Source organism: Oxyura jamaicensis, chromosome 1 (genome assembly GCF_011077185.1).
Source record: "Oxyura jamaicensis isolate SHBP4307 breed ruddy duck chromosome 1, BPBGC_Ojam_1.0, whole genome shotgun sequence".
In the NCBI taxonomy this organism is placed as follows: domain Eukaryota; kingdom Metazoa; phylum Chordata; class Aves; order Anseriformes; family Anatidae; genus Oxyura; species Oxyura jamaicensis.
In genome coordinates this window covers 170,631,234-170,650,709 of record NC_048893.1, presented here as the reverse complement: position 1 = coordinate 170,650,709, position 19,476 = coordinate 170,631,234, and positions in this window count along the sequence as shown.

The following is a 19,476-nucleotide window of genomic DNA, read 5'->3' as shown; positions in this document are numbered from 1 at the left end:
TTCAGCTGGAGAATCCGGTTTGGCTTTGAACATCTATATTTAATCTGAGAATAAAACTGTGTAGGAAATACTATAAACAGGATGGATTTAGTAAAAGTGAATGTGAAGAGTTTTGAGAGAAGAACATAGAGTGTATTGGAGAAAACCTCAAGGAATTCCTATCATTGCCAAAACAGCATAACCAGAGGGGGAAAAAAAAAAAAAAAAAAAAGTTTCTGAAATAAATTCAGCCTCAGATCAGCAGCCCAAGGCTGGCCCGGTCAGTAGCCATGTGGATACCCAAAGGCTGCCAATACACAACACAATGAAGGAACTGGAATTAAAGCTGAAGAAACAGAATCAGCAGGTGGCCCCAGAAATATCTGTAAAATGGAAACCCAGAGGCAGCTAAAATTGGTAACAATGGAAAATGTGCTTGAGCTGTTACAGAGGTGACACAGTGAACAAGATCCCAGGAACCCCTACCAGCTGCAATGGCCATCTTTGACAGATTACACCCACCCTTAAAAGAAGGTCAATATCTAAGGAATACTTACTGAAACTCTGCTGAATTAGCATAAGGCAGTAGAAGACTGCCCTCCTCCAGGCAGAAGGGACAAGGCCTATAAGTTTACAGTGATATTTCCACATAAACTTTTTTTTTTTTTTTTTTTTTACTGTTTGCATAGAGATGCTATATTTAGCAACTTCAGTATAAGTCTGGTATTGTATCACTAATAGCTATGACACTTGCAGAAGTATGGGGGAATAAGCTTTAGGAAAATATCTGTTAATTATATACTGTAATGAGATAAAAAGAGGAAAAAAAAAAAAAACAACAGTGGTCAACAACACATTACCGAATCTTTCAGCCCTTAGGTAATTCTGTACTGTGACAAAAATGAAAGAGAGTAGTTAATGGAAGTAATAAAAATTAAGGAAATAAAGACAAAGTCTTCTTTACCTATATATAAAATAAATAAATAAATAAATAAATAAATAAATAAATAAAAGAATCCCAGGTGAATCAATAAAAGTCATTGCTGTGAAAGAAATAGAAACTCTGGTACTGATAGCAACATAGTAAGAAGGTATCAAGAAGCCCCTTCAAAGTAAGAGAACTGATTGCCATCTAGGAGGTGTGGTTATAGTGAAAATTGTATGAATTCCATAAGCTACAGTGGCAGAAATATTCAGTTAAAATTTTAGCACTAAGGATAAGGAGGAAATGTTTTATTTTTTGTTTGTTTTTGGGTTTGTTAGTTTTATTAAGAAAATAAAATTTAAAAAAAGGTTGATGAATTTCATCCATTTAGGGAGATGATGAGATAAGTGACTGCACCTGATGCATTCCACTTCTCTATATTGTTCTTAATAATCAACCTGATAACCTTTTCGAAAAGTATCTTAAAGGAACTCTTCTTTGAAAGCAGGAATCTCTAGAGGGATATCTGTATGACATTAACCGGATTGTTAGTGCAGATCCATGAGTTGTATGTGCTAAATACTGAGCTGAGCTAAAGCACATTCTGCTTTAACTGCCTTCTGCAGGATCTCTAGGGTTACAGGAAATTTATGATTAATTTAAGAAACATTTTCACTAGCCTGACAGGCAAAATGAAATTAAGGGCGATTGTAGGTTGTGATGTATTTCAGAAATGGAGAAGGAATGTGAAGCTTTGTTTCTTGTTATTAAGAAACCATTCACTGGAGCTAAAATAGGTATACTTGGTCCGTTCTTAAGTATGATCAAAGCAAGGATCATGTCTGTGATAATACACTTTGATACTCCAACATCCAAAATGAGTTGCACTGTGCAGTCTATGAGATAAAATAGCAGAAGTGTCACTAACACTACAGAGGGGTGGACTTCTTAAGGGAAATAATGTCAGAGCAAGGGACAAATTGCTGTTTTGTTTTTGAATGACTTGTGGAAAATGGGGAAGACTGAAGTATTTACAATCTGCTTCACCGTTGTCACTAGAAGCAATTGTTCACAGACACAAAAATACATGATTGAGATATTGTCACCATTTTTATTGTGTTTGTACTTGGGTATCATAGGACTCTTTGGAGTACACTTGCTTGTACCTTCTGCATGGTTAAAAGAGCAAAGCACATTTTGATCTAGCCATGTTTTTTTGGGAAAGCATAACTGACAAATGGACTGTATAAGAATGCGTGGTTGACTGCTCCCTGGGCTGGGCAAACATCCTGTAGGCTAGATAATGGACAAAGGTCATAAACTCTTGTAAACTACCCTAAGATTAATTTAATCTAATTCCCTCTTTTATCTTTGTATATCTCTCTGAAATACTTATTGTCTGTATGTGAACTGCAAGCATTTTTTTAATTTCTGTTACATTGTTATTTTCTGATGTTAAAAGTGAGCTGTGAATACATACTCAATTTCTAAGGCACGTCAGTTCTTTAGATTGAAACCTTAGATCACTGTTGTAGTGGACAATATCCCAATATAGTAGAATTCCTAAGCATGAAAAGGAATTTACTCCATCAGTGGAATACTTAAGACAAACCTTTAATATACCTTGGATATTTTAAACAGCTCTTGTAATTTCTGTGCTTAAGAAAGAACTGAAAGTCTTCTGATAGCTGGAATTATCTACGAAAGATTTAGCAGAGAGCAGAACACTAGAAAGACTGCCAGAGCCTAGATGACTCCTAACACACTTGTGACAAAATAATACTCTGTTATCATTGTATTTTCATTGTGGCTAAGAAAATATGCTTAACCCAAGAAAACTCTGGGTGTACTACACTATATTATGAAAAAAATCCAAGTTTATTTTTAGGGGTTGGTTGGTTGGGTTTGTTTTCTTTCTTTTTTTTTTTTTTTTTGAGTTCATTTCTTCAAACTGATTATCAAAATATTGTAATCACTTTAATTAATGTAGAACACAGTGTGATTTCCAATTTTACTGAAAATCAAGAATCCAACTGGATCATCAAATGTGCAGCTGGATCCATAAAATATCTAATTGGAGCATCAAACTATGTACAGCAGCACATAGGCTATAGTTGTACATTCTGAGGCACTAAAATTTGCAGCTGAATCAATAAATATTGTTTATCAAGAGGGTATATATTTTAAAAAAAAAAAAAAAAAAGAAGAAGAAAATATGCAACTATACAACTGAATCAGGGAGATGTTAAACGTGAGCCATAAATAATGTCAGATATTAGATAAACACTGTAAGTACTCTGGTGTAAGTAGAGCAACAAAATACATGAAAGCAAAACTAGCAACACCTGCAAAATAGTCTTCCATAATGCTATGCCAAGCCAAGAATCATCTCACAGGAATTTAACTTTGAATAGCATTTCTTTGCTGAATATCTATGAAGTGTGTCTCCAATGATGTTTTTATAGCTATTGCTGACAAAAATCATAAAAAGGAGATAAAGAAAGGATGACTTTTTTTTTTTTTAATGGAACCTTTGCTGATGCCATGCATTATGATTGTTTTTCATGGCATAGCTCACCTTGTCTTGGCAGTTCATGAGGATAGTCATTATTCAGTTAAATAATGGCTAGAAGCGACAACTGTTTTTGAGTTATCTTCCAACTAGACACTGTTGACTGTCATCACTACATCATCTCTATTTATAATTTCACAAACCAGGATCTGAGGCTAGATCTGAAATTGATATGAGTCATATGTAAGTTAGTCCAGCTCCACTGCACTCATAATTTACACTTGCAGAAGATTTATGTCAACCAAGGGTCTGGTCTTCCCAATGTAAGTCTGAGACGTTCCTGTGAAGCTTCTTGCTTCGATTTGCATCAGATAAGGGACAGATGTGCCAGAGTGCTCCAACTGCTGTGCAATGATGCAAAATAGTTATAAACTCAGCTTCACCTGACAGGGTTATGGCTATTTTGGCATGCCAGAAGGGTGCAAAGCAAAGAGAGTGTATCTGTGAATGTAGACTCAAGCATCCTACAGCTAAGTCATTCTGATTTACAAGTGATTACCAATTAATGACTTCAAGTTTGCTATGTACATATAGTATCATTTCCTTCTGTCTCCCACAAATCATTTTTTTTCCTGAACATGTGCAATGACTATAGAGATATCTTTAGATTATAGATGAAGAGAAATTTTACAGGCTTTACAGAATATATTTGTGTAGGAATAACTCTATTAAAGGAATAACTCCATTAAAGTCAATTGATTACAGCAATGAAACTGTAATAGAGAGAGCTGGGAGGGGACAGACCCAGAAGAGCTGACCCAAACTGGCCAAAGGGGTATTCCATACCATCTGACGTCATGCTGAACAATATATAGGGGTGGCTAGCCCGGGTGGGGGGCCGGCTGCTCGGGGTTGGGCTGGGCATCGGTCAGCGGGTGGTGAGCAATTGCACTGTGCATCACTTGTTTGTACATATTATTATTATTATTATTATTTTCTCTCTTAATAAACTGTCTTTATCTCAACTCACAGGCTTCACTTTCCCGTTTCTCTCCCCCATCCCAGAGAGGGAGGGGGAGGGGGAGCGAACGGCTGTGTGGTGTTTAGTTGCCGGCCGGGTTAAACCACAACACACTTACAGAACAGGTACGTAAACATCAGCAGGGAAATAAAATATCTATCCACAAAACAGGAACTGCACAGTCAAAAAAAAAAAAAAAAAAAAAAAGGTACTGGATCTTTTAGGAGATTTACTGCAAATTGGCTTCTTCTATATGGTGGATCAGAATGTATCTTTAAAAATGGTTGTGTTCCCTCTTAGATCTAGGTGACTAGAAAATGTAAGCTTTATAAAATAAGCTTTGGATTAATTGCTTTGGCAGTTTTCTGTCAGCATGCTCTTTTCTCTAAAAAAAAAAAATATATGTTAACATTTGTCTGGGCATTCTTGTAATTCACAAGATGTACTGTGGTTGATTTTTTTTCTTGAACTATAATTAAGAGACTAAAATAATTTAGAAATACTTGTTTATTGTCAAGAGACAGTAAAGTGTTACTTTTAACATATTTTCAGAATGAAAGTTGTTGAAAATAAAAATAAATGATTTTTTAATATATATATATAGTAATGTATGTAAGAAACGGGTTTATTCCCCGTTTAAAAGACACTCAAAAAGTGTCTGTTTAGAGATTTTTGTCTATCGTTCCAAGGCCTCCTGCAGAAATCATCCTAGTCCACCTCGCAATGACATTCCTGGCTTTGTCCTCAACATCCTTCTCCAAAGCTCAATTTGGATAGAGCTTTCACTTAGCTGTGTGTACCATCCAGGGGGCTGGCACCGCGCTGACGTCTTGCTGACAGGCAAATATTCTACTTGAACATTCACATCTCAAACTCATTACATTTTGTAAGTGTTTGGATCTAGCTGGAAACCATGTCAGTTATTAGAGCACGTTTCAATCTTGTAAACACAAGACTAAATACTCATACTGAAGTAATTTCTCATTTCTAAATTTCTCATACTGGAAAAGTCATTAACTATTAACATTTTGTATTTTTTATGTTTTATAGTTGATGTTTAAGGACAATAGAATTCCTAATAAAAAAAATCCTACTACATTGCCTGTTTAAATCAAGAATAAGTTCTGTTTCACCAGCATCTATTCTTTTCCTGTCTTGACTGGCAAGACAGCACTTCTTAGTGGTCACAACCTCCATGCACACCACCAGACTTTCTTGGCTATGCATCCCATTACTATTCCAGTTCTTTCTTTGTCTGATTTATTAAGCAATTACCTATTTTTCCATTACAACTTCCCACCTTGTCATCATACTGATATTATAACATATATGTCTCATATCACCTCTTCTGTTTTCCCACTCTTAAGTTTTGCCTTTTGCTAGTAATTCATAAATTCATGACAGTCCTCTTTCTATTAACTCCTGGATATATATATACTAATATATATATATATATATGTATATAATATATACATATATATATAGTATATATATACTAATAATATATATAACTCCCCATATATATATATGAGGACTTCAGTTATAACCTCGTATTCAAAATTTCCTATCTTGAAAGAAATTGCCTAGTTTGTAAGAAATATTCAGTATTTTTGGATAGAATTGTGAGCCACCTAGTGATTTACAGACATGTAAAATTAAGAAAAATGAAAGCTTTAATTCACTAGGAAGTAAGGCATATAAAGCTGAGCTACTGCAACAACTTCAATATTTGGGGAGGAGAGAGAAAAGAATCTACCCTTCAGTCTTGATTTGAAGATTTGCAGATTAAGAGAAACAGAAAGGTATTTTGTTTTACATCAGAAGAAAGCCTTCTTTGTTATAATTAATTAATAAATAACAATAACATTTTTATTAGTAAGTGAGTAAATGAAATCAATGGATAATGATAAAGAACCTAGATGATACGTATTTCTAAAATCTTTCACTAACACTTAATAAAAAGCAAACAAGTAATAAAAAGTTTACCAGTATCAATGCACCTGTACAGCTACTGATGAACTTTCTAAGGGGACACTATAAAATGTATCATACCACTAGGAGTGACTAGATCTAGGCACTAGATCTGGTCCGGTCATTACTGAAGCTGGTGGCAATACAATGAAAAGTGCCAGTGACTGAGGTATTTAAAGCTGACGTGTCACCTCTCTGTAGAACCACCAGATTCTTCTGCTATGTTCCTGACTCGTGTTGTTTCTGTACCTTAGCTCTGTAATATTTTCTGAGCTATCACATATCTTTTCTGCATCAACAGATTACTGCTCAGTGCATTCACTCATTTCTGGGAGAAAATAAGTACACAGATCACATCATACTATACCAGGAAACTGAGTGGTATAGTAGAAAAATATTCAAACAGATGATGTTGCATAAAAAGAGTGTTTTACAGCAAAGAAATCACAACATGTAAGTGGCTGTCCAGATATGCAATAAAGTGATTTCCCACTTTTTGTTAGCCCAGTGCATGTTGTCTGTCAGCACTCAGCAAACAACACTAAGCAATAAAGCTTATCTGATAAAGAGGGTACAATATAAAGTGTAGTTGTTGTTGCTGTTATTCTTATTATTACTAATATTGTCATTCTTTGGTGAAAGACTGAATGGAGTTGGTACATGAAGAAGGTTGTCTGAATCAAAAGAATTGCCCCTATATTAGCAAGGGTGGAGTTTAAAGCAGAGTCTGGTGAAGGACAATATTAACTTAGTGTATAAAAGATGAATGCAATATATGGAACACATAAAGGATAAAGGAAGGAGAATACTAAAAATTATTAGATGAATGAATGCTGTAGGAGGAAGGAAGTATCTAAGGAGGTATTATTTAACCCATTAGGCAACCTGAATCTTTCCAAGTAAGAGTGTCATTCTTATTAAATTGTGATAGCTTAGTTTAATCTTTATGTTGTTCCATTAATTATATCAGTACCTATAGTGTTATGTCTGCAATCTCTAAACACAAATTCTTGCTTAAAGGTGGTTTACCTCAGCAATTTATTACTAAATCTCCCATTCAGAATGAGTAGCTGCTCTCTCAGCACATCATGTAGGATAATCCAGTTTTTCTCCAAAATCACAAGTTGCTTTCATGGAAGACCATTACAAACTCCAGCCCCAGAGCAGACAACATGCAACCGACAAACAGCATGCACAAAAAAATCTTCAGAAAAAGGAACTAAAACCCTATCCAACTCTTTCATTAACCATATCATATCCCAGTATGTGTAAGCATAAATGTCTACTTAAGAGCTCCATTCTTCAGCTAATATCTTAGAATAAATATTCTTTGGGTAAAAACAAACATAAATAAATTTAAAAAGTAAGAAAATAAGATGACACTTTTTTTTTTCTTTCTTTTTTTTTTTTTTTAAAGATAGAGAGCAACTTTTTGCTCAGTCAGATAATCACAGAATCACAGAATAGTCTAGGTTGGAAGAGATCTCCAAGATCACCGAGTCCAACCTCAAGCCTTCCACTAAACCATATCACTAAGCTCTACATCTAAACGTCTTTTAAAGACCTCCAGGGATGGTGACTCAATCACTTCCCTGGACAGCCTATTCCAGTGACTAACAACCCGTTCAGTAAAGAAGTTCTTCCTAATATCTAACCTAAACCTCCCCTGGTGCAACTTTAGCCCATTCCCCCTTGTCCTGTCACCAGGCACGTGGGAGAATAGAGCAACCGCCACCTCGCTACAGCCTCCTTTCAGGTACCTGTAGAGTGCAGTAAGGTCGCCTCTGAGCCTCCTCTTCTCCAGGCTAAATAGTCCCAGCTCCCTCAGCCGCTCCTCATAAGACTTGTTCTCCAGACCCTTCACCAGCTTCGTAGCCCTTCTCTGGACTCGCTCAAGCACCTCCATGTCCTTCTTGTAGTGTGGGGCCCAACACTGAACGCAGTACTCAAGGTGTGGCCTCACCAGAGCCGAGTACAGGGGGACAATCACTTCCCTGGACCTCCTGGCCACACTGCTTCTTATGCAAGCCAGGATGCTGCTGGCCTTCTTGGCCGCCTGAGCACACTGCGGGCTCATATTCAGCTGACTATCAACCAATAATCCCAGGTCCTTCTCTGCCAGGCAGCTTTCTAACCACACATCTCCCAGCCTGTAGCTCTGCTTGGGGTTGTTGTGCCCCAGGTGCAGGACCTGGCACTTGGCCTTGTTGAACTTCATACAGTTGGCCTCGGCCCATCGGTCCAGCCTATTAGAATGAGTTCAGAGGAGGGCCATGAAGATATCAAAGGGCTGAAGCACCTCTCCTGTGAGGACAAGTAGGGGAGTTGGGGATATTCATCCTGGAGAAAAGAAGGCTTTGGGAATACCTTATAGCAGCCTTCCAGTACCTGAAGGGGGCCTACAAGAAAGCTGGTGGAGGGAAACTTTATCACAAATTCTGGTGATAGGACATGGAGTAATGGTTTTAAACTCATAAAGGGTAGATTTAGATTAGATATTAAAAAAAAAAAAAAAAAAAAATCTTTACTATGAGGGTGGTGAGGCACTGGAACATGTAGCCCAGAGAAGTTGTGGATGCCTCATTCCTGGAGGTGTTGAAGACCAGGTTGGATGGGGCTTTGAGCAACCTGGTCTAGTGGGAGGTGTCTCTGCCCGTGTCCGGGGGACATTGGGTGATCTTTACAGTCCCTTCCAACCCAAAACATTCTGTGTTTCTATGATTCTAGGAATTGTCTAAACTAGAAAGAGTTCTTAAATCAGTTCTTAGCCTTTAATCTAAATGTAAGAGAACACAGGCCTTGCTTTTACATGATTTAATGTATTTTTTTTCCTTCCTATTGTTAAACCTTTATTCTCTGTTTTTGATATCAAAATTATTTCTACGGAAGCTAATAGTTATGTCACAAATATTATATCCAGTAGTGAATAAATAAAATGACATCTGTTAGCTTTCAGGACCATCTGTTATGCCAGGGAATATGGATGTGATGTTAAATTTAAATTATATTAATTATAAGCACAATGGGATCGTATAATGGCCATTATAAGGGACTAGTAGCTTTCTGATTACTCTTGTGAAAAGCAGGAAGTGTGGCTGTAACCAAGGGAGTTGCAATGACAAACCTTAATGAAGAGGTTATATTTGAAAAGCATAGAAAAATAAAACAAACAACAACAAAAAAGGGGCTTTTTGTATTCAGGGGTATTGGATTATAGATATATTTGTAGATGTTCATTTATGAAGGCACTTAAGAACCCAATGAGCTAGAAATACACACAAAAATGTCAGGTAAGTTACTGTGATCTAAGAAAGATTTCAAGATATTAAAGCCGGGTAGCACAAGCCTTTCCTTCATATACCTTGTTTTTTCAGTCTGGCACTGTCATTCATTAGTTGTTTTTGATACCACCATAATGACATAAGTAAACGTATCATAGCTAAAAATAGTGGACAGATTTATGCAGAATATAAATGCAGTGATCAAGAATGTTGGGAACAGAATGTTCAAAGAAAATACTGCTACAAAGTCACATTATGTATGATTGTATGTATTATAAAATATATATCATTATGAGTTATATATTATATATACTCACACATAATATATGTCTGAGATTGAAGTATATCAGTCCTGCATATCTTGAAGAGATCCAATTCTGAAGTAGTTTTATTCATGAAGATGACTTTCTCCTCTTTAATTAATAGAAGCTTATACAGATAGCAAAATGTCAAATGGCAAAAAATTGTTAGTTGGTTAGTTATCTGAAATGTGGTTTAGTAGTCTCCCTCTTTCTTTCTGCTCTCTTGAAATTCATCAGGTATGCTGGTTAAGCATTTTACTTGCTTTGACTTAAACTTTGTAAGAAATGTAAGGTTCTGTATGTTTTTTGCACTTCATGTTTTCCATGGTTTCTCTTTTTCCTACCTCATATAAGGTCATATATTTTTCCCTATATTTATTTGCAGGTAATTATGTCAGTTAATTCCATTTTTATTCTCTCCAATGGCATTCTTCTTTATATACTCTTGCATAAGAAACACACATTTATAACTCTTCCCTCTTTGCAATCTCTTTCCATGTTTCCTTCTACAAAACCCACTAAACTCTGTTGACTATTTCTTTATGTTGAGTTTTGTAATGGTAAAAATAGCAAGAAAAATGGTGCTTGGGAGAAAAGCAAGGTTAAAATGGCTAACAAAACATCACATCTGTTGTGTCTTGAATTCCATTCCATCCACACTTTCCTCATTCAGTCACTGTCAAATCCTTTTGCAGATTCCTCTGAGCAGAATAATACTTCTCACTCTTTTTAAAGACATCTTAAACATATTTAAAGTGCTCTGTAAACAATTATAAAAGGTACTGGGAATACAATGATTTTATATGCATTGATTAAAAAAGTCAGAATCTGGAGTAAAGTAAGATTCAATCCATATCCCACCTTACTGAAACCTAGACTGGTGACATCATTTATTTTGTTTCATTGAGTTGAATGAGAGAGTTAGATAACACAGTTTCCTTTATATATATATATATATATATATATATATATATAATTTTCAAATATTATAAAGAAATACATTCATAACAAAAAGCAATTGAAAAGAAAGAAACCTGAATGGTTCCTCTACTAATACATATATATATATATATATATATATATTCTGTTTAAAGGAAACTAGATCCAACAAAATGTTTTTGCTTGAACAGGTGAGTAATATTTTTGAAAAGAAAAAGGACATTTTTGTATGAAGATTTTAACTCCTATTAAAAGCTTTCCAATAAATATTTGAATCTAGATTTAGTCCTGACACAGAAACTTAAAGAAAACCTGTAAATACATTATTTATTCTTTGTGTCCCAGAACTTCTGGATCATCCCTGTTTTTTTTTTTTTTGTGTGTGTGTGTGTGTGTTTTTTTTGTTTGTTTGTTTGTTTGTTTTTTCCTGTCCCTCTTAATATTAGAATTTCTGTATATTTTTCATTACTTTTTCACATAATCTCTTGGAGTTAATTGTATGTAAATTTGAACAGACACTATTTTAAAGTTATCTGGGATAACATCCAGTTGTACTTTCTAAGGAAATTTTACAGATACTTGAACAGAGTAATAGAAGACAAGATCATCCTTTCATTCTTTGCATTTGCTTTTATTGAAAAAATAAGGAACGGCTAGACTTACATAATTTTGTGTTCTGAGTCTTCAGAACACTTCTAATAATAATAATAATACTAATAATAAACTTTCATATTGCAACAACACCTTGTTTTTAGCAGTTCTAGCTGAACCCACGTCTATCATGAAATATTGCCAACTATAGACAGCAACACCAATCCACAAGGTTGTGGTATGAGTTAAGATGTGCTTATAGTAATCTAATTGACTAAAGAAAAAAAAAATACTTTTTAACAGCTTACAGAGGGTCCTTACAATTAGTTAAATCATCTAGAAGCCAAAACAAAACAAACAAACAAAAATCTTTAGCCATCAGCATTATATGAATCATTCTGAGAAGCCTCTAGGCTAGGATAAAAGAACTTGACATAGGTGTATTGGGTCTGGCTGGGATGTTAACTTTCCCTGCAGCAGCCCATACAGTGCTGCACTCTGCACTTGTAGCTAGAACAACAGGGGTATTACACCAGTGTTGTGTCTGCTACTGAGAAGTGCTGGCACAGCATGAGGACTCTCTCTAACCCTCCTAGGGGGTGGGCAAAAAGTGAGAAAGAAACATCACCAGGGCAGCTGACCTAAACCAACCAAAGGGATATTCCATACCATATGATGTCACAGCAATAAAAGGTGAAAAAGGAAGAAGAGGGGAGGGGTGGGCTCTCGTTGTGAAAACGTCTGTCCTCCTCCCGAACACCGGCTACGTGCGTTGAGGCCCTGCTTCAAGGACGTGGTCAAGCATTGCTCATTTGTGGGAAGTAGAGAGTAATTTCTTTCCTCTGCACTTCCACACAGCCTTTACTTGTTTTGTTTTGTTATTCTCTTTCCCCCTCCCTCTTTCCCTTTCCCCTTTTTCCCTTTAGTTGAATTGTTTAATTAATAATAATATTTCCTTAATAATATATTTTTTTCTCTTTAATTAAATTATCCTCACCCCGTGAGGAATTTAATTAAATTATCCTCACCTCAACTCACCCCGTGAGTTGTTCTTTCCTTTACTTCTTCCCCTCCTCATCTGAGGAGGGGGAATGAGAGAGCAGTTGTGGTGTTCAGCTGCCTAGGTTAAAAAAAAAAAAAAAAAAAAAAAAAAAAAAAAAAGTATTATTCTTAACTATATAGGAATTAATTAGAAATAATTCTAAATATCAATTGCAGCTCTTAACTGAATATACATTACATTTTAAATGAGTCCTATATTTTTAATTCCTAAGCAGTATAAAAGGTGAGGACAAACAGTTTCACAGTTTTAAGGAAAATTATATGCTCTTCTGATTTTATTTTTGGTGGGACATGTTTTGTTTAACAACACATTAAAAATTAAGCTGCATCGTCACTGGCAAACATATGCTTTATAGACAAAATGAAGCTCAAGAAGTGAGATAATAGCATACTAATATAAAAGCAGAAGACATCTCTCAGAATTCCTGATGCATCACAGCACTATTGTTTCTTAGCCCCTTTACTTTTCAGTGCACACTGTTGTGAAACTTGAAACTCCAACATGCTCCTGCTGTCCCATCAGCATTTCCTTTTCTCCATAGGACAACTTCAAAGACAACTGAGCTTCACTGAGTATTCCAATGCAAAATTTCTTGTTTTATTATGTTCCGTAGACTAACAACAGAAAGAAACTGGGGTTTTCCAAAATTAATTCACTGCTGCTCTGCTGAAAATGAGACTGTCTGAAGCTTGAATATAACTTGGCATTAAGCAAGGAAAATCAAAGAATGGTGGTTTTTGAGAACAAAGCTATATATTTTTATTTATTTTAATTTCAACTCTTCTGTACGCTTGACAATTGAAGCATGATTTCTCCCTTATCAAATATGAAAAGTAAATTTACTCTGTTTCAAACTTTCCCAAAGAGAAGGTATGACAATCAGTTCTCCCTCCCCAAGCCACTTCTGTCTATGTTCAGACAAAAATTTACGTTTCTTTCAGTTTGCTATTAGTTTGTATCATAGAAACACAGAATGTTTTGGGTTGGAAGAGACCCTAAAAATCACCCAATGTCTCTAAACTTCATAATATTTGTGCAGGCCTCTGAGCCTGTCAAGGTCCCTCCAGATAGGGAACTCTAGATACGGACCTCTAGATATACCTTCCCTCCAATGTGTTAACCACGCCATACAGCGTGGTGTCATTTACAACCTTGCTGAGGGTGCTCTTGATCCCATTGTTCATGTCACCGGCAAAGATGATAAACACCTCTGGTCCCAATACTGACTCCTGAGGATCACCAGCCATCACTGGTCTCCACTTGGACATTGAACTATTGATGCCAACTTTTTAAGTGCAACCATCCAGTCAATTCCTTACACACCGAGTGGTCTGTCTGTCAAATCCATGTCTCTCCATTTTAGAGATAAGGATTTCATGGGGGACAATTTCAAATACTTTGCACAAATCCTGCTAGATGATGCTAGTTGCTCTTCCCCTAACCACCAGAAGTCCACCATATTTGTCACGCATGAACTGGCCTAATTTAAGCTATGTTGGCTGTCACAAATCACCTCCTTATTTTCCATGCTCCTTAGCATAGTTTCCAGGAAGATCTGCTCCATGATCTTGCCATGCACAGAGGTGAAACTGACAGGCCTGCAGTTCCCCAGGTTTTCCTTTCTTCCCTTTTTAAAAATGGGGGTTATGTTTCCCCTCTTCCAGTCAGTGGACTGCCATGACTTCTCAAATATGTTGATAGTGGCTTAGTAACTACATCCACCTGTTCCCTCATGATCCACAGATGTATCTCATCAGGTTCCATGGGCTCATGTATCTCATCAGGTTCCATGGGCTCATGAACCTTTAGGTTCCTTAGCTGGTCTAGAACCTGATCTTCTCCTACAGTGGGCATTTCATCATTGTCCCAGTCCCTGCCTTTGCCTTCTGGGACTTGATCAGTGTGACTAGAGCTCTTACCAGTGAAGAGTGAGGCAAAAAAAGTCACTGAGTACCTCTGCTTTCCCCATATGCTGGGTAACCAGTTCTTAATTTTAAAAAAGTTTTTTAAATTCTTTTAGGCCTGGATTAGGTTTCCATTTTCTGCACGATACCACCCTTCCATTAAAAAAAAAAAAAAAAAAAAAAAGGTGTAGAAGATTCCTTTTTGAGTAAGTTATATAATTAGAAAGCTTAGGAACATTTAAGTGTAGCTATGCAAAAGCTGATTATGTATACAAATGTACAAGAAAGAGAGAGAACAATAACAATTAACAACAACAAATTGTGCTTAATGACATGCTTTTGGAAGGACTTCTTTTACTAAGGAAAAGTACACCAACACTGAATGGTGCATTTTTTAACTCGGCATGTTAGCAGTTCTGGCAGAAAGTGTTACAGAAACCCTGCCTTTGTTATCACAGTGCCACGCCAACTATCTCAAGGAAATTTCCATCAGAAGTTGCTGGGAGGTAATCAACTACAGAAACATTAAAACCAGCTAAGTACCTTCCCAAGAAAATGATTACATCAAAAATTGTAATGCCGGAATGCACAATATGAATGGACTCTAGCATTCATGCTGAAAGAATTATCTGTTCAAAAGATATTTAATGTATTTATTATGGTTTAATTTTTCTCAAACTGTATTTTGACAGTACTAGAAGTTACACAACTATGTTTTTAAAAACAACAACAAAAAGTAATATGGCTATATTCTATACTTCGTTCATTGTCGAGGTTTCATGACCATTTCAAATTAATTTCTTAGTAGTTGGTTAAATTACGTTATTGCTTCCAGGGGATAGAAAAAAAAAAAAAAAAAAAGACATTTGCCCATAAGGTCTATGAATCAGGAATGGCTTCAGCAGTCTTAATTTTTATGTCCAGCCACCACACTTGTGTTTTTTGATTTGTTTTGTTTTTTAAATCTGTAATACTGTCCATAATAAGCAAAACTTCCAAGATCTCCCATTCTTAGTATTCTCTGAGACAAGTGTACAAAAATAGTTTGAAAGGGAAAATGTTCAATCTATTTTTTTTTCTCCCCTGGGGTTTCTCGACTGTTTGATTAGAGAATGACTGCATTCAAACATACTGCCATTCTGTCAGCAGTACTCAAGGATTTGTACTTTCACTACATGATAAATGAAGTTTACACAGTTTATGTTGTGTGAGGACAGAGTCTAGTGATTCAGTGATGTGAATGTGATTTGTAAGTGTCTGATTTGGTTAATCATTAAACCCCATGTAGTGTTAAGGTTTCAGGAATTCTGCACAAACATGGAAATGAGACAGGCAAAATCCTTGGGTGGTCTAAATCAGTGTATAGTTCCAGGGAAGTAAAGAAAAACATACCAGCTTCTACCATCAAATGATCTGTCTGGTGAATATTTTTTCCACTTACATGGTAAAGAACAGATTACTGTTTAAAATGAATCCAGTGTTTAAAAGTTTAATTGTTGACACATTGGTCATATACACTTTCCCTTGCAATGTTGCTTGGCATGCAGTATATGCATAGATATACAAAATAGATAATTACTTCATATTAACTTCAGTTTAGAGGTATGTTAAATTTATATATATATACAAACATTTCATCTGTTCTAAAAGTTGATTAGTCAGTTTAGTGATAGTTACAGAAGGTCTGCATCAGGGTAAATAAATATAGAAGTTTGGTCTTAGTTTCTTAATGGGATATTAAGAGATAACTCATTTACTGTCTATAAAAATGACTTAAAAGCAAGATAATCCTGAAAGAAAAATGTTATTTCCTTTATCACATAAGAAACATCATGAGCCACTGACTGTACATTGACACTAGAAACCTGAGAACTATAATGCAGTAAAAAGCTAAAATTTCATCCAATTTATATCAAAATGGGATGTTTCTAAATATTTTGACTCAAAGTAACGATGCCTTGATAGCTTGTTTGTCTTACAAAAAAATACAGAATAGATGATCTAAATAGTCCCTCCTAGTGTTAAATGCACAAATATGAACTGCATTTGGAAGATGGAGAAAAAAGAGACGGAATGTCCTCATGCTTAAGGACATAAGCTAAACTTAACTGCTGTAGTCATTAGAAATAGTGTTAAAGTAATAGTGGATTAACTATTATTCAGTAGAATAATAGTCTGGTCTGCTGCACTTTTCCATAGTGTTTTTCACAGACATAGTCAAGGTACTTAGCTGGACTAACACCACCTTTCTCTGTAATTTTTTGGTATCAGCACCCATCCTATACTCTCAAAGCTCCAAACTGCCCATGACCTGTCAAACACAGGCTCAATGTCCCTATGCCCTTAACTTTATGGGAATATGCATTTATTGACTGAAGGGATAAAAACATGTAGCTTGCTCAATTGGTATGTTTATTTTAATATGAGATCTGCCCTCAGGCAAATATTCTCAGACTCCAAATGCCATTTTCAGCTACATAAATATCTCTTACACAGAACACAATCCATGTTTTCAGACAGTCAATGTTATAAATACGTGTAATAGGTCACCCTGACAGGAAACATACCCAAGAAACTGCTTTTCTCCTTGAATGCAAGACATAGAATCATACAATGGCTTCAGATGGAAGGGACCTTAGAGGCCATCTAGTTCCAATACTCCTGCCATTGGCAGGGATGCCATCCACTAGATCAGGTTGCGAGGGCCTCATCTAACCTGGACTTGAACACCTTCAGAGATGGGACATCCACAACTTCTCTGGACTTCTCTGTTCCAATGCCTCACCATCCTCTCTGAGTGAAGAATTTCCTCCTAATCTAAATCTCCCTTCTTTTAGTTTAAAAGCATTCCATGTCATTAACTTCCCAGACATATCCTGGAAGCACAACACAGCCCAGAGAAAGCAGTCTAGGAGGTTTCTGGAGAGCATGGAAGATAGCTTCCTGACGCAGCTGGTTGGCGAGCCTACCAGGGGAGGTGCCCCGCTAGACCTTCTGTTCACTAACAGAGAAGGACTGGTGGGAGACATGCTGGTCGGGGGCTGTCTTGGGCAGAGTGACCACAAAATGGTAGAGTTCTCAATACTTGGTGAAGTCAGGAAGGGGACCAGTAAGACTGCTGTCTTGGACTTCTGGAGGGCTGACTTTGAGCTGTTCAGGACACTGGTTGGCAGAGTCCCTTGGGAGGCAGTTCTGAAGGGCAGAGGAGCCCAGGAAGGCTGGACACTCTTCAAAAAAGAAATCTTAATGGCTCAGGAGCAGTCTGTCCCCACGTGCCCAAAGATGAGCCGGTGCGGAAGAAGACCGGCCTGGCTGAGCAGAGAGTTGTGGCTTGAGCTTAGGAGAAACAAGAGGGTTTATAATCTTTGGAAAAGAGGGCTGGCCACTCAGGAGGACTACAAGAATGTTGCAAGGCTGTGCAGGGACAAAATCAGAAAGGCCAAAGCTCATCTGGAGCTCAATCTGGCTACTGCTGTTAAAGACAACAAAAATGTTTTTATAAATATATCAGTACAGAAAAGAGGACTAAGGAGAATCTTCACCCTTTACTGGATGTGGGGGGAAACTTAGTAACCAGAAATGAGGAAAAAGCTGAGGTGCTTAACGCTTTCTTTGCCTCAGTCTATGGCAGCAAAAACAGTTGTTCTCTGGACGCCCAGTACCCTGAGCTGCTGGAAGGGGGTGAAGAGCAGAATGTGCCCCCCACAATCCACGAGGAAATGGTTGGCGACCTGCTACAGCATTTGGATGTACACAAGTCGATGGGGCCGGATGGGATCCACCCGAGGGTATTGAGAGAACTGGCAGAAGAGTTGGCCAAACCACTTTCCATGATTTATCGGCAGTCCTGGCTATCAGGGGAGGTCCCACTTGACTGGCGGCTAGCAAACGGGATGCCCATCTACAAGAAGGGCCAGAGAGTAGACCCAGGGAACTGTAGGCCTGTTAGTTTGACCTCAGTGCCAGGGAAGCTCATGCAGCAGATTATCTTGAGTGTCAGAATGTGGAACTTGCAGGGCAACCAGGCGATCGGGCCCCGTCAGCATGGGTTTTTGAAGGGCAGGTCCTGCTTGACAAACCTGATCTCCTTCTATGACAAGGTGACACGCTTAGTGGATGAGGGAAAGGCTGTGGATGTGGTCTACCTTGATTTCAGTAAGGCTTTTGACACCTTTTCCCACAGCATTCTCCTCAGGAAACTGGCTATTCATAGCTTGGACTGGTGTACGCTTTGTTGGTTTAAGAGCTGGCTGGATGGCCGGGCCCAGAGAGTTGTGGTGAATGGAGTCAAATCCAGTTGGAGGCCGGTCACTAGTGGAGTCCCCCAGGGCTCGGTACTGGGACCAGTCCTCTTTAACATCTTTATCGATGATCTGGATGAGGGGATCTAGTGCACCCTCAGCAAGTTTGCAGACAACACAAAGTTAGGTACATGTGTCGATCTGCTCGAGGGTAGGAAGGCTCTGCAGGAAGATCTGGATAGGCTGGACTGATGGGCCGAGGCCAACGGTATGAAGTTCAACAAGGCCAAGTGCCGGGTTTTGCACCTGGGGCACAACAACCCCAAACAGAGCTACAGGCTGGGAGATGTGTGGTTGGAAAGCTGCCTGGCAGAGAAGGACCTAGGAATATTGGTTGATAGTCGGCTGAATATGAACCCGCAGTATGCTCAGGCGGCCAAGAAGGCCAACAGCATCCTGGCTTGTATAAGAAACAGTGTGGCCAGCAGGTCCAGGGAAGTGATTGTCTCCCTGTACTCGGCTCTGGTGAGGCCGCACCTTGAGTACTGCGTTCAGTGTTGGGCCCCACACTACAAGAAGGACATGGAGGTGCTTGAGCGAGTCCAGAGAAGGGCTACGAAGCTGGTGAAGGGTCTGGAGAACAAGTCTTATGAGGAGCGGCTGAGGGAGCTGGGACTATTTAGCCTGGAGAAGAGGAGGCTCAGAGGCGACCTTATTGCACTCTACAGGTACCTGAAAGGAGGCTGT